Here is a 12576-nt window from a genome sequence, read left to right on the forward strand (position 1 = left end):
ATGCAAAGTCAATGGGAAAGCTGGCAGGAAGTCTCAAATCATGGTTAGGTGAGGTCTTTGCTTAATATTGGCAACCAGGACCATTGGAACTACTGCTGCTAAGTAGCACAATCACATGGTTTTTTTCACTTAACAACCACATCACTTAATAGTGAAGTTTCCTGTCTCAATTAGTCCCATTGAGGTGGTGGAGGGGCTATCCAAATGGTTTTCATAAATCACTTTCTTGATCTGTGCTCAATATGTATTTACATTGCCTTGTATTTGTATTTGAAAATTATCCTCTATTTTCATTGCAGTATGCTTCTTGGTGCAATTCAAAGTGCTGGTTATTACCTATAAAGCCCTATATAACATTGGGCCAGATTATTTGAGGGACCACCTGACTCCCGTGGGTTTTGCCCAACCAATATGTGCCAAGAGAATTGACATACACTGGATACCTTTGATTAAATGCTGTATTTTGGGACCCAAGAAACATGCCTTTTCTGGCACTGATTCCCACCATCTCAAAATCCATGTGACCCCATCTTGTTGGTGTTCTGCAAAGTCTTGAAGACCTCAGGACTTGGGTTTAGATGGATGGAGCTTCTTGTGGACCTGTCTTTATTTTTGCTTATGATTGTATAGATTGACTGGATCCCATCTAACTCTGTTTTGTATTTAGCTTTTTATCGTATATTGTGAGCCACACAGAGTCATTGAATTGGGTGCCGTATAAATTGAAAAAAAAAACTGGATTGGAAGCTGTGACCAATTCATATTGCAAGGAAAAAGATAGGAATATCTGTTTTACACCTCCTAATACTTGGTTGTACATACAGTATACAGTATGCATACATAGGTTATTCTTTTCAAAAGAATTGGATTGCCTTGATGAAAATAAATTGCCCATCCCTGATTTAATGACTGCTGTAAAAAGGTTGTAAGATCAAGTCCAGGTGACTGCTTTATGACCATCACTACTTATGACCATAATTGGCAGGCTCTGATATGGTTGTAAGAAGAGGACTACATATACAATAAATATTCCATATACCACTCATATAATGATATTCAATGCCAGACTGTATGCATCTTATCATTTGGGCTACTTTAACACGCTAAACAAGTTATGATCAAGTGGTACATATCAAAACTCATGTTTCTAAAAAAAAAAAAAGACTCTGGGAAAGAAGTCTTCGTCTTCACAATGGAAAATATGCTCAGAAACAATAAGAACTATTTTGTCACACATATGCAACTAATAAAGACATCATCCTTATGAGAATTTGCAAAAAAACTCAAAAGACACACAACACAGGACTTGTGAAATTAACAGGCGGTATGGGGCTATAAATATCCTGCCCAATTTCTAACAAGCTGCCTGTGAATGGCAAGTGGAGCAGAATATTCAACACCTGCTACCCCCACCAGCATTATTTCCTCTGGTTCAGCTAAATACACTATCCTCCCATTTTATGCTTTGTAGCTCTGTTACACACTGGAAAGGCAATTTTCCCTAGGAGCCACATGGGAAACGGGGACTGTTGAGGATGGCTGCCTTTGCCATTCCACCCCCCCCAGCCGCTGCTGCCCCACCCTCGCTCCTATTGCTGTCCTGCCCTCTGTTGATGTTGTCTCCAACACCAACACCCTCGTTGCTGCTGTCCCACTCCCCATTGCTGCCAATACCCACCATCATTGCTGCTGATGTAGTGGGCCAGATTGCAGGCTGAATGTAGCCCACAGCCTGTGTTGATAGGATAGGAATAGAATAGAATAGAATAGAATAGAATAGAATAGCAGAATTTGAAGGGACCTTGGAGGTCATCTAGTCCAACCCCCTGCTCAGGCAGGAAACCCTATACCATTTCAGACAAGTCGCTGTCCAGTCTCTTCTTAAAAACTTCCAGTGTTGGAGCATTCATAGCTTCTGGAGGCAGGTTGTTCCACTGGTTAATTGTTCTAACTGTCAGGAAGTTTCTCCTTAGTTCTAGGTTGCTTCTCTCCTTGATTAGTTTCCATCCGTTGCTTCTTATCCTGCCTTCAGGCGCTTTGGAGAATAGCTCGACTCCCTCTTCTTTGTGGCAACCTCTGAGATATATGTAGCAGGTTGTAAAGTCAGAGTCGTGGTCATTAAGCAAATGCCGCGGTCACTAAGAAATCCATTATACGCGACGGTGGGGGTTTCTGGAAACTAGAAGTAAATATCGGTTTCCACAAAAAATGTAAATCATAGATATGTGATCATGAGGCACTGCCAACGGCCATAAATATAGTCATGTGACCACAGGGGAGGGGAGAGACATTGTAACTGTGAAACTAGGTCATAAATAGCTTTTGCGGGGTCCATTGTAACCTCAAACCATTACTAAGCAACTGATCGTTAAGTCGAGGAGTACATGTATTGCACTGTCACTGGTTTAATGTAAATGATTCCTCCCTCCCCTCGTTTTGTTCAGTTATGCTTGATATTCAAGACTGCCTTCAGTTTTCTTGGCAAGGTTTTTCAGAAGTGATTTGTTCTTGCCTCTTTCCTAGGGCTGAAAAAAAAATAATTAGCCCAAGGACACCCAGCCGGCTTTGTGCCTAATGGGGGGGGGATTAGTCTCCTGTTTTTGACCTGATGCCTTAACCAGTATACTAAACTGGATGTCAGCATAAATGATACATTCCAGTAAAAACGGAATGCATTGATACTATCTCAATTAAAATTACTATTTTCTTCAGATCTGTGTAGTTTTCAACTGACTGTTACAAATAAAGTGGAAAAGATGTGCAATATGGCATTAAGAGCTTTAGTACATTCTTCACCTTATATGGAAAGGTATCTGCAACTTATCCAGCAATCCAGTAATATTTCCAGCTGTTGCCATGTTCTTTGAAGTTAGAAGAAATTGTTTTCGTTGAAAGTTTGCTAACTGGATAGATGTTTAAAATTCGTTAACCAAATCTGCACTTATTTTGGCTAATTATTCTTAAAGAGGAGGCTGTCTTTGTTTTTCTTGCTATCTGGCTGGAGTCTTTTCTTTTCTTTGGTTCAGTTGTGGATAATTGCAGTTGAATCCATGACCCTAGTGACAAGGACTGTCAGAGCCCTTCCCCATCCCAAGCAATTCTATTGAGATTCCATTGTTAGCTCTGCTTCCCAAACAGGGCCACTTTGCAATTGGGGGATTCTCACAAATACAATGCAAATTATAAACAAAACGAGAAATAAGCACATTAGGAAAATGGAGTTGTTTTTTTTAAAATCAGCTTTGTACATCCAGCATAGATGATCAAATCACTCTAGTATCTTGAATTATACCTGGAAGTCAAATAGCAGCCAGTGCAGTTCTTGTACTACAGGTAGTCCTCATTTAATGACTGGTCGCTTAACAATTATTCAAAGCTACAACAGACAAAAGAAAGTTACTTATGACCTCATAGTTATGACTGCTGCACATTTGTTTGAGGAACAGGTGACAGATGTGGCCAAGAAGACTTTTGCACAACTTCATTTTATAGCCATCTTCTTGAAAAAGGAGATGTTACTTATTGTGACTTATTCAAGTCAAGGGGCTGTGTTTGAAGGATATTTGAAAGCTATCACGGGATTATATAGAAGCAACTTGAATAGTTATGGGTGCGTCTTAATTCACTCATCTAACACTACTATATGTAGTTCTTGCTTAACAATCACAGTTGGTCCTACAATTTGGTTGTAAGTCATTGTGCTTGTTAAGCAGTCACCGCATGACCTGACTAGATTGTATAATTGTTTTTATGATGATTGTAAATGCAGTTGTTTAGCAAATCATATAGTGGTTTAGCAAACCACATGGTTGTTAAATGAACCCAGCATATTCAATGGCTGTTTTTTGCCATTTTCTATCTGAAATTTTTTTTGCAAATCACAGATGTGTGACCACAGGATGCTGCTACCAGTCCTAAATGCGAGCCGGTTGCCAACTGCCCAAACTCTGATCGCTTGACCAGGGGTGTGTGTACAGCAGTCATAATTATGAGGTCAAAAAGTAACTTTTTTTAGTCTGTTGTAGCTTTAAATGGTTGTTAAGCGGTGAGTCGTTAAATGAAGACTACCTATACTACAAGAACTATTTGGCTTTCAGATATAATTCAAGATACTGGAGTGATTTGATCAGCAATGCTAGATGTACAAAGCTGATTTAAAATAAAAAAAAATTGCTACAAGCTCCACTTCTCTAATGTGCTTATTTCTCATTTTGTTTATAGTTTGCATTGTATTTGTGATTGTAGAATATTTGCTTGAAAATTTAATTTTAAGAAATGTCTTCCACTGAAATCAGTACCTTTAGGTAAGCTCTCCAGAAATTGTGCCCATTATCTTCTAAAGTTGTTTGAACTGCAACATGGCCATGATCCATAGGATACGGACATTCCCTATAGCATTTGCAGGTAAAAGGAAATATTTTATCATACCATTCATATAAGATTTCTGAACTATTTTTATATACTGTTGGGTTTCCACCCATGGGTTTAAACAGTGCTATTTTAGTAACTTAAAGTCTATATATAGAAAAAGTGGTATATTTAAATACTGTGCATAATTTTGTCTTAAAAACAGAAACCTTTGAAAAAAATCTAGTTATAAAACAAAATGACATTGTATGAAAACCAAATGTGAAGGATTTCATTTTGGTTTGTTACTAAGCAAATGACTAATGTCTCTCCTGGCACGGAGACCCTGTAATTGCAGAATGTAGCTTGTGTAAATACCAGTCTCGTTTCTTGTAGGGCTTGGAGACCAGGATATCCTAGATGCACATATTTTAAACTGATTCATTCCTTTTTGTTTTTAACTTTAAACGCATTCTCAAGATTTCTGCAGTAGGTTTTTAGTTAAGGAAATTGAGTGGTGCCCTACAGTGTTTGTAGATTGCATCAGGAAAAAAAAAAGAGATTTCCTTTCTTTATTGAAAGATAAACCGCACATAGCACTTAACATTTACAGTGTTTACTGAAGACATCAGAATCAGGGACCTTTGAGGTCTTCTAGTCCAACTTATGGCCACAATTGAGCCCAAATTTTCTCTTGTTAAGTGAGACATTTGTTAAGTGAGTTTTGCCCCATTTTACAACATTTCTTGCTACAGTTGTTAAGTGAATCTGGCTTCCCCCTTGACTTTGCTTGCCAGAAGGTCGCAAAAGGTGATCACATGATCTAGGGACACTGCATCCATCATTAATATGAGTCATTTGCCAAGCGTCTGAATTTTGACCATATGACCATGGGGATGCTGTAAAAGTTGTAACCGAAAAATGGTCATTAGTCACTTTTTTCATTGCTGTTGTAACTTTGAATGGTCACTAAATGTAAGTCGAGGACTCCCTGTACTGCTATCTTGGACTACCTTGCACTGTGTCCCTCTAATGTAAGATATCTACTGGGGCTGGTCAGAGTTCCTGGAATGAGGCAGGACATCTTTTTGCTGCTAAGGACTATATAATTTCTGTAGTGTTGTTTTTAGTGACCAAACTATCATATTTTTGAGGGAAGTCTCGGAGGAAGGTGGTATGAATGCTAATTTTTGTGTTTTTTTAAAAAAAAAATTGCTGAGTTTCAGCAATGATAATAATCCAGTTCTGAGAGGTTCTAGGGCAGGGGTCCCCAACCTTTTGGGCCACAGACTGGTACCGGTCCATGGTCTGTTAGGAACTGGGCCACACAGCTAGAGGTGAAGGCAGGCAAGTGAGCAAAACTTCATCTGTATTTGCAGCTGTTCCCCAGCGCTAGCATCACCGCCTCAGCTCCATCTCAGCTCATCAGGCATTAGATTGTCACTGCACATGCAAGGGATCTAACTTGCATACTCCCCCTCTACTCCCGGTCTATGGAAAAAATGTCTTCCACGAAACTGGTCTCTGGTGCCAAAAAGGTTGGGGACCGCTGTTCTAGGATATAAGATATCAGGTTGTCAAGAGACCACTCAAAGGCAGTGACCATCCATGCTCTAGGTCAGGGGTAGGCAACCTTGGCTCTTTTATGATTCGTGGACTTCAATTCCCAGAATTCCTGAGCCAGCATGGCTGGCTCAGGAATTCTGGTAGTTGAAGTCCACGAGTCATAAAAGGGCCAAGGTTGCCTACCCCTGCTCTAGGTTTTTCTAATTCTAATATGAGATCTTTAAACCAGAGATGGACTACAGGTAGTCACTGACCACAACTGAGAATAGAACCTCTGTTGCTAAGCGATGTGGTCATTAAGTGAGTCATGCCCAATTTTACAACCTTTTTGCTGTGGTTGTTAAGCAAATCTGGCTTCCTGTTGACTTTCTTTCTCAGAGGCCCTCTGGAAAAATTGTAAATGACTATCACGTGACCCTGGGATGCTGCAACTATTGTAAATGCATGCTAGTTGCCAGATGTCTGAAGTCTGATCATGAGTAACAGTCATAAGTCACTTTTTTTCCAGTGCTGTCGCAACTTCGAACGGTTTTTAACCAAATGGTCATATATCGAGGACTATCTGAATATTTGAAGCAGAAGCATTTTGCAACTTGCAGGTTTCTTAATAAGACTAGAAAGTTGCAAAGGAAACCTTTTGCACTTTCTCTTCTTGAAAACTGAATCTTGGGAGATGGAATTATTTATGTAATGATACTAAATGTTTGAATATGTACAATTTAATTAAAATTGCAGGCTACATTTTCTTAAAAAAAAATGTGTTGCTTGCAATAGCACTAGCATCTAGACTTATATACCTCTTCACAGTGCTTTTACAGCCCTCTCTAAGTATTTTACACAATCAGCATATTGCTCCCAACAATCTGGGTCCACATTTTACTGACCTTGGAAGGATGGGAAGCTGGGTCATCCTTGAGCCGGTGAGGATCGAACTGCTGGCAGTTGGCAGAATTAGCCTGCAGTACTGCATTCTAACCACTGCACCACCATGGCTCTTGCACAGGTTTAAGAGAGAATCATTTCTTAACTCTCCTTTTACTTAAGTGTATTACTCCAATTCTGTGTAATTTGTCACTTCTCCAGCACTTGGAGATGGAGACTCCACCATTGGGTAGTAGACTGTATTCCTGCCCAATCAGATCAAGTCAGCCAAAGTTGCCACGCCCGTCCTGGACCCTAGACTCCAGTCTTTGACTTGATCTTGCCCAAGACAGACGTTGCAAGTTTGGCTCTAGGCAGGTATTATTTCCCAATGGTGGATTTTCCACTCCCTTTCCTTACTTGGATTTCCTTTTAAAATAAGTTTCTCCTTCCTTTCTCTTAGGGGTATTGAATCTGTAAAATTTGCCCTTTTAAGGAAGGGGTTCCTCCCTCTTTGTTTCTCCTCCCCCCCTCCAAATTCCCTACCTGGCCTTTCTAACGGAGGCTAATGGCTGTTAGCCTCAAAAAATTCACCCCTCGCAGGAGTTTGCTGTTAGCTTAAGGCGGACACCCAAATTACCGGTAGGAGACTAACGGCTGTTAGTCTTCAAATCCCTCAGAGCCGACTGAGCTTGCGGCTGCAGTTCCACAGGCTGTTTGGGAGATTGGGGAAGGCCCGGGAGTGGGGGGGTGCTTCTTTATTTCTGGCGATTCCTTCGGAAGGAGGCCAAAGGCCGTTGGTCTCCGGAGTCTTCTGTTCTACGGAGCTTGCGTTTGCAGCTCCGTGGATAGATTGGGTGCGCGAGGCAACCGATCGTTTTTCGTTTTGCGGAGCTGCGGAGGCAGCCCGAGGCTCGATTTGTTGCTAGGCCTTCTTCTAGCACTTGAGAGAAACTGGAGGCGCGCGCGCGCATGCGCGCGTGCAGCCTCTACTCCGATCGGCATCTAGCAGGCTGATAGGAGAACGAGGGAACGTTTTTCTTTACTGTTTTTCCGTTCCTCGCTCGCGTTGCGAAGACACCAGACAGTGAGTTCTTTTTTATTGCCTCATTGTGGGCTGAGTCTTGGGAGGTCGCCATTTTGGACCTCGCGGTCCCTGGTTATCGGCCGTGGCCGCCATTTTGGACAGCATACATTTCAGCCAGGCCTCACTCTGATTTCCTTGAAGGGGAAAAATAAAATTGTTTAGTTGACTGAAATCCTTTTTTTGCACCTTTAACAGTATCTCTATCCCTTAATTCCAACAAGGGCTGGAGTAATCACAGGATTAGTTACATCAAAGGCAGGCCACCATTTTATCTTAGCGGTCGCCATTTTGTATATCCCTTCCTATATATCTGGTGAGCACCTATTACTTCTCAATTATTCAATCAACCTTCAGTCTCAGTTAACTACTTCTTCTTTGGTTTGAAGTCTCCTGGTCCTTTAATTTGTTTTCTACAATTGGCACTGACTGGGATTCCAGGCAACCCCTACAGAGTGTCTGTCCTTATCCCAGCACTCAGGTACGAGTTCCAGGCGACCCCTATAGAGCGTCTGTCCTTACTCGTACATTACTATCACCCCTTGGATTCCAGGTGCCCCATTAGAGTACCTGTCCTTATCCAACTGGGAATTGTATCTGGGTTACAGGCGTCCCTTGTAGTCCGTCTGTCCTTACCCAGATTTTGGCATTCTCCAGACGACAGGAGCCCCTTATTGTGTTCCACTGTCATCGGGGAATGGAGGAAACTGTTTCTTCCTCATTGAGTGACCAGCCATCCTCATTGAGTTCGCTCGGTCCGGAAGGCACTGGTAAAGCGACCCATAAGGGGCCGATCTACCTCCAAACTACTAAACATCTGATAAACAGGCTACCAGGAGACACCAAGCCTTGGGAAAAGGAGTTTTCCAGAGCGCAGAAGTGAGCCAGAATGGAGATATACGAGTCCACGGGATTAGTCCTCGACTTACCCCTTAGGGTATCTGCCTCACCTAGGGGTGTTTGGTCGGGTGGGGAGTCATTCCTTTCTACCACGCAGGGCAGAACAGAAGATGTTCATTTTGTTTCCCAGCCTTCCTTGTCAAGGACAGCGCAGGGGGTTCCGGAGGCCACGTTTACCCCTAATGCGGGGGGGTTTCGTCCGGCTGACCCATTTCCCTTCCCTTCGGAAGAGCGTCTGGCTCTATTACTCGCACAGGCGGTGGACTGTGCTCTGGATGCCAGAGCGCAGGCCGTTGGGACACTTCCAACTCCTATCCCACGGCTAGAGGATGAGACCCATTATGATTCATCGTCTCTATCTGGGTCTTGTGTTTTTTGGGGTTTCATACCTCATCCATCCCCCTCTTGAACAGGAGATCCAGTTGTCAGAGGAAGAAGAGGTCTCTCAACAGGTACCCTCGTTTGCTGGCTTATTTAACCTTGCTTTCTTTGTTTCCATTCTGCGCAAGGCCACATCCATGACTCATCTGAGATAGGTTTCCTCTGCAGTAGAGGATCCCGCTCCGCCTGATGCCAAGGTGGTTCCAGTTTACGTACTACCGGTCGCGTCGTAACACCGTATCTCCTGTCCTTCTTTGTTCCTGAATGCTTTCAAGAAACAGTGGTCATCCCCGGCTTCGATTCCCTTGCCAGGTACTACGGACAAAAAACTGTATAATGTGGCCAAGGAGCTGGAGGAGGATCTGGTGGTTCCGGAGGTGGACGGACCATTAGGAACCCTGATATCAGCCACTGCCACAACAGGCGAATTTCAGAAGCCCTTAAGGCCGAGGATCGCAAGTGCGAGTCCAGTTATAAGAGGACACGCCAGGTGACCGACTGGGCGATCGGGGCAGCTACCTCCGCCTCCCTTTTCAGCAGGGCCGCCCTCACCTGACTCCGGGTACTCCAAGCCTGGATTCCAGCGAATGAGGTCCGCACGCACCTGGACCTCAGTAAGATGGTGGCAGCTACCGAGTATGCATCGGACACTTCCTTACAGGTCGCCAGGTTTCTTCAAGAGCTATGGCATCCAATATACTGGGCGCCACATGCTCTGGCTGAATTATTGACCAGCGGACGCTACGTCCAAATGGAAATTAGCAGCCGCTCCTTATCAGGGTGCTAAGTTGTTTGGGTATTCTCTGAATCCCTACTTAACGGAAAACAAAGATAAACGCAAGGTCATCAAAGACTTGCTTAAACGGCAAAACAAAGGTCCAGCTACTTCCCACAAAGGCAGTCCTTTCGTGGGGAGCGAGATAATTACACCCAACCTTTTCGCTCCTTTCCACCCAGGCAGGACAGGCAGAATAGACAACCTGATAGGCACAATTCTGAGCCCAGTCAACAACCTCAAGGGAAACGGTCCTTTCGAGGGAACAACAGGGTTCTTCGCCGTTCAAGGTGATTCATCGGCGACTCCTCCCATAGGGGGCAGGCTTGCTCTGTTCGCCCACCAATGGGAGACGATCACAGATACGTGGGTACTCGACACCATTCGCTATGGTCTCAGATTGGAGTTCGTCTCCTATCCCCAAATCGGTTCCTTTCCTGTCCGCACCCCTGAAACCGTACAAAACAAAGGCTGATGGACGATGCAGTCCAACACTTGTTACGCATACGAGCCATAGAGCCCGTACCACTGGGTCAGAGAGGTCAGGGATTTTACTCCATCCTCTTTGTGGTTCCCAAAACATCAGGAGGATGGAAGGCTATTCTAGATCTCAAACAAACTTGAATTTCCATATCGTTTATCACAAATTCATGATGCAAACGCTCCGTTCCATCTTAGGAAGTGTCAGGAAAGGAGACCTCCTGACGTCTATCGACCTCACGGAGGCGTACCTTCATATTCCTATCTCTCTGACCCATCGACGGTTTCTACGGTCGCGTACAAAGGAAGTCATTTCCAGTACAGGGCACTTCCATTTGGTCTATCATCGGCTCCCAGGGTGTTCACCAAGGTTCTGGCGGTCCTGGCAGCACACTTACGGTTGAGGCCAGTCAGAGTCCAGGGTTATCTGGATGATATTTTAATTCAGTCATCCACCCGGTCAGCTGTGGCGGATCTCGAACTGGTAATAAACCTGCTCCAGGACCGCGGATTCGCAGTGATTTTTCCCAAGAGCCACTTGGTGCCTACAACGAGGCTCTTGCACCTGGGGGACCATTATAGACACGATGGAATGCCGGGTGAACCTGTCTCAAGATCGCAGAGACAGCATAGGGGAGTCGATCCTTCTGCTTCACAGGAGTCGATTGGTAACACTGGGCAGTCTCTCCCAGCTGTAGGGAAGTTGATCTCGGCCATTGCGATCGTCCCATGGTCCAGGCTCCACTCCAGGGAGCTACAATGGTTCTTGCTCCTTTCAGAGGAGGAACCTCGGCGCCTCACGACACAGGGTAGCTCTTCCTCAAACGACTGTTACGCTCCCTCAGGTGGTGGTTTTCTCCAGCCATACTCAGAGCGTTAGGTTTCAAGGAGCCGGACAGGATTGCACTCACGACCGATGCCAGTTTGTTTAACGGGGGGGGGGCACATCTTCGGTCACATTGGGCACAGGGCTGTTGGGCAGCCCGGACCTGCGACACAATATATAAATTGACTAGAGTTGAGGGCCATTCATCTAGCTCTTCGCCATCTTGTCACCTAGTGAGAGGGCGCCACGTGTTGGTCCTCACGGACAATGTGGCGGCCAAGGCCCATGTAAATCGCCAAGGGGGTACCCGGTCTCGAAGCCTGTTGTCCGAGGCTCCTTTACTGTGTCCGTGGGCGGAACGTAATTTGGCCTCCATCAAGGCCGATCATATATCGGGGGTCGCGAACACACAGGCCGACATTCTGAGCAGATCTACAATAGACCACTCGGAGTGGCGTCTACACCCAAGGATCTTCCAGGAGATCTGTCACCGCTTCGGTCTTCTCCTAGTGGACCTCCTCGTGTCCACATCCAATGCACAGCTGGATCGCTTCTTTTCACACCTTCCGATGGTCGGAGCGGAACAAACGGACGCTCTTCGGAGCCCTTGGCCTAAGGGTCTCCTTAACGCCTCCCTTCTCTACCTATTCTTCCAGCCGTGATCCGCAAGCTTGTTCAGGAGCGAGCGGAGATCCTCCTGGTGGCTCCTTATTGGCCCAGGAGACCTTGGTTCGCCGACCTGGTGAATCTTTCCCTGGAGGGACCTTGGCGGATTCCACCAGAACAGATATCTCTCAGTCAAGGGACCATTCTACTTCAGGATCCACAATGGTTCCAATTAGCCGCCTGGCGCTTGAGCGCTCGATCTTAGCTAGGGAACTCTGCTCACCAGGGGTCATCGCAGTCATTCAAGCATTGCGCCGTTCATCCACCGCATCTATGAGGCCACGTGGAGAAATTTCCAATCTTGGTGTTTTGGATAATTGTCGCTCACGGAACTGACTGTTCCAATTAGCTTGGACTACTTGTTAGATGGTTTAAATAAGGGATTAGTTCCTAACACGCTGCGCAGACAGGTTGCAGCTTTGTCCACGGTCATCAGTTGCGACTCAGCAGAATCACTAGGTCATCACCACTTGATACGGTCGTCCTTAAGGGGGGGTCGCCATCAACAAAATCCCTGTGGTGCACAGGTACCCATCGTGGGAACTGCCACGAGTGCTTCGTGCCATCACTAAATCTCCTTTTGAGCCACTCAGGACGTGTGACATTTGTGCACTGTCCCACAAGGTGGCATTCCTGGTGGCAATTACGTCTGCACGTCGCATTTCGGAATTGACGGCACTGTCAATACGG

The sequence above is a fragment of the Protobothrops mucrosquamatus genome, unplaced genomic scaffold, assembly GCF_001527695.2.
Source record: "Protobothrops mucrosquamatus isolate PMUCROS unplaced genomic scaffold, P.Mucros_1.0 scaffold1784, whole genome shotgun sequence".
NCBI classification, from domain to species: Eukaryota; Metazoa; Chordata; class Lepidosauria; order Squamata; family Viperidae; genus Protobothrops; species Protobothrops mucrosquamatus.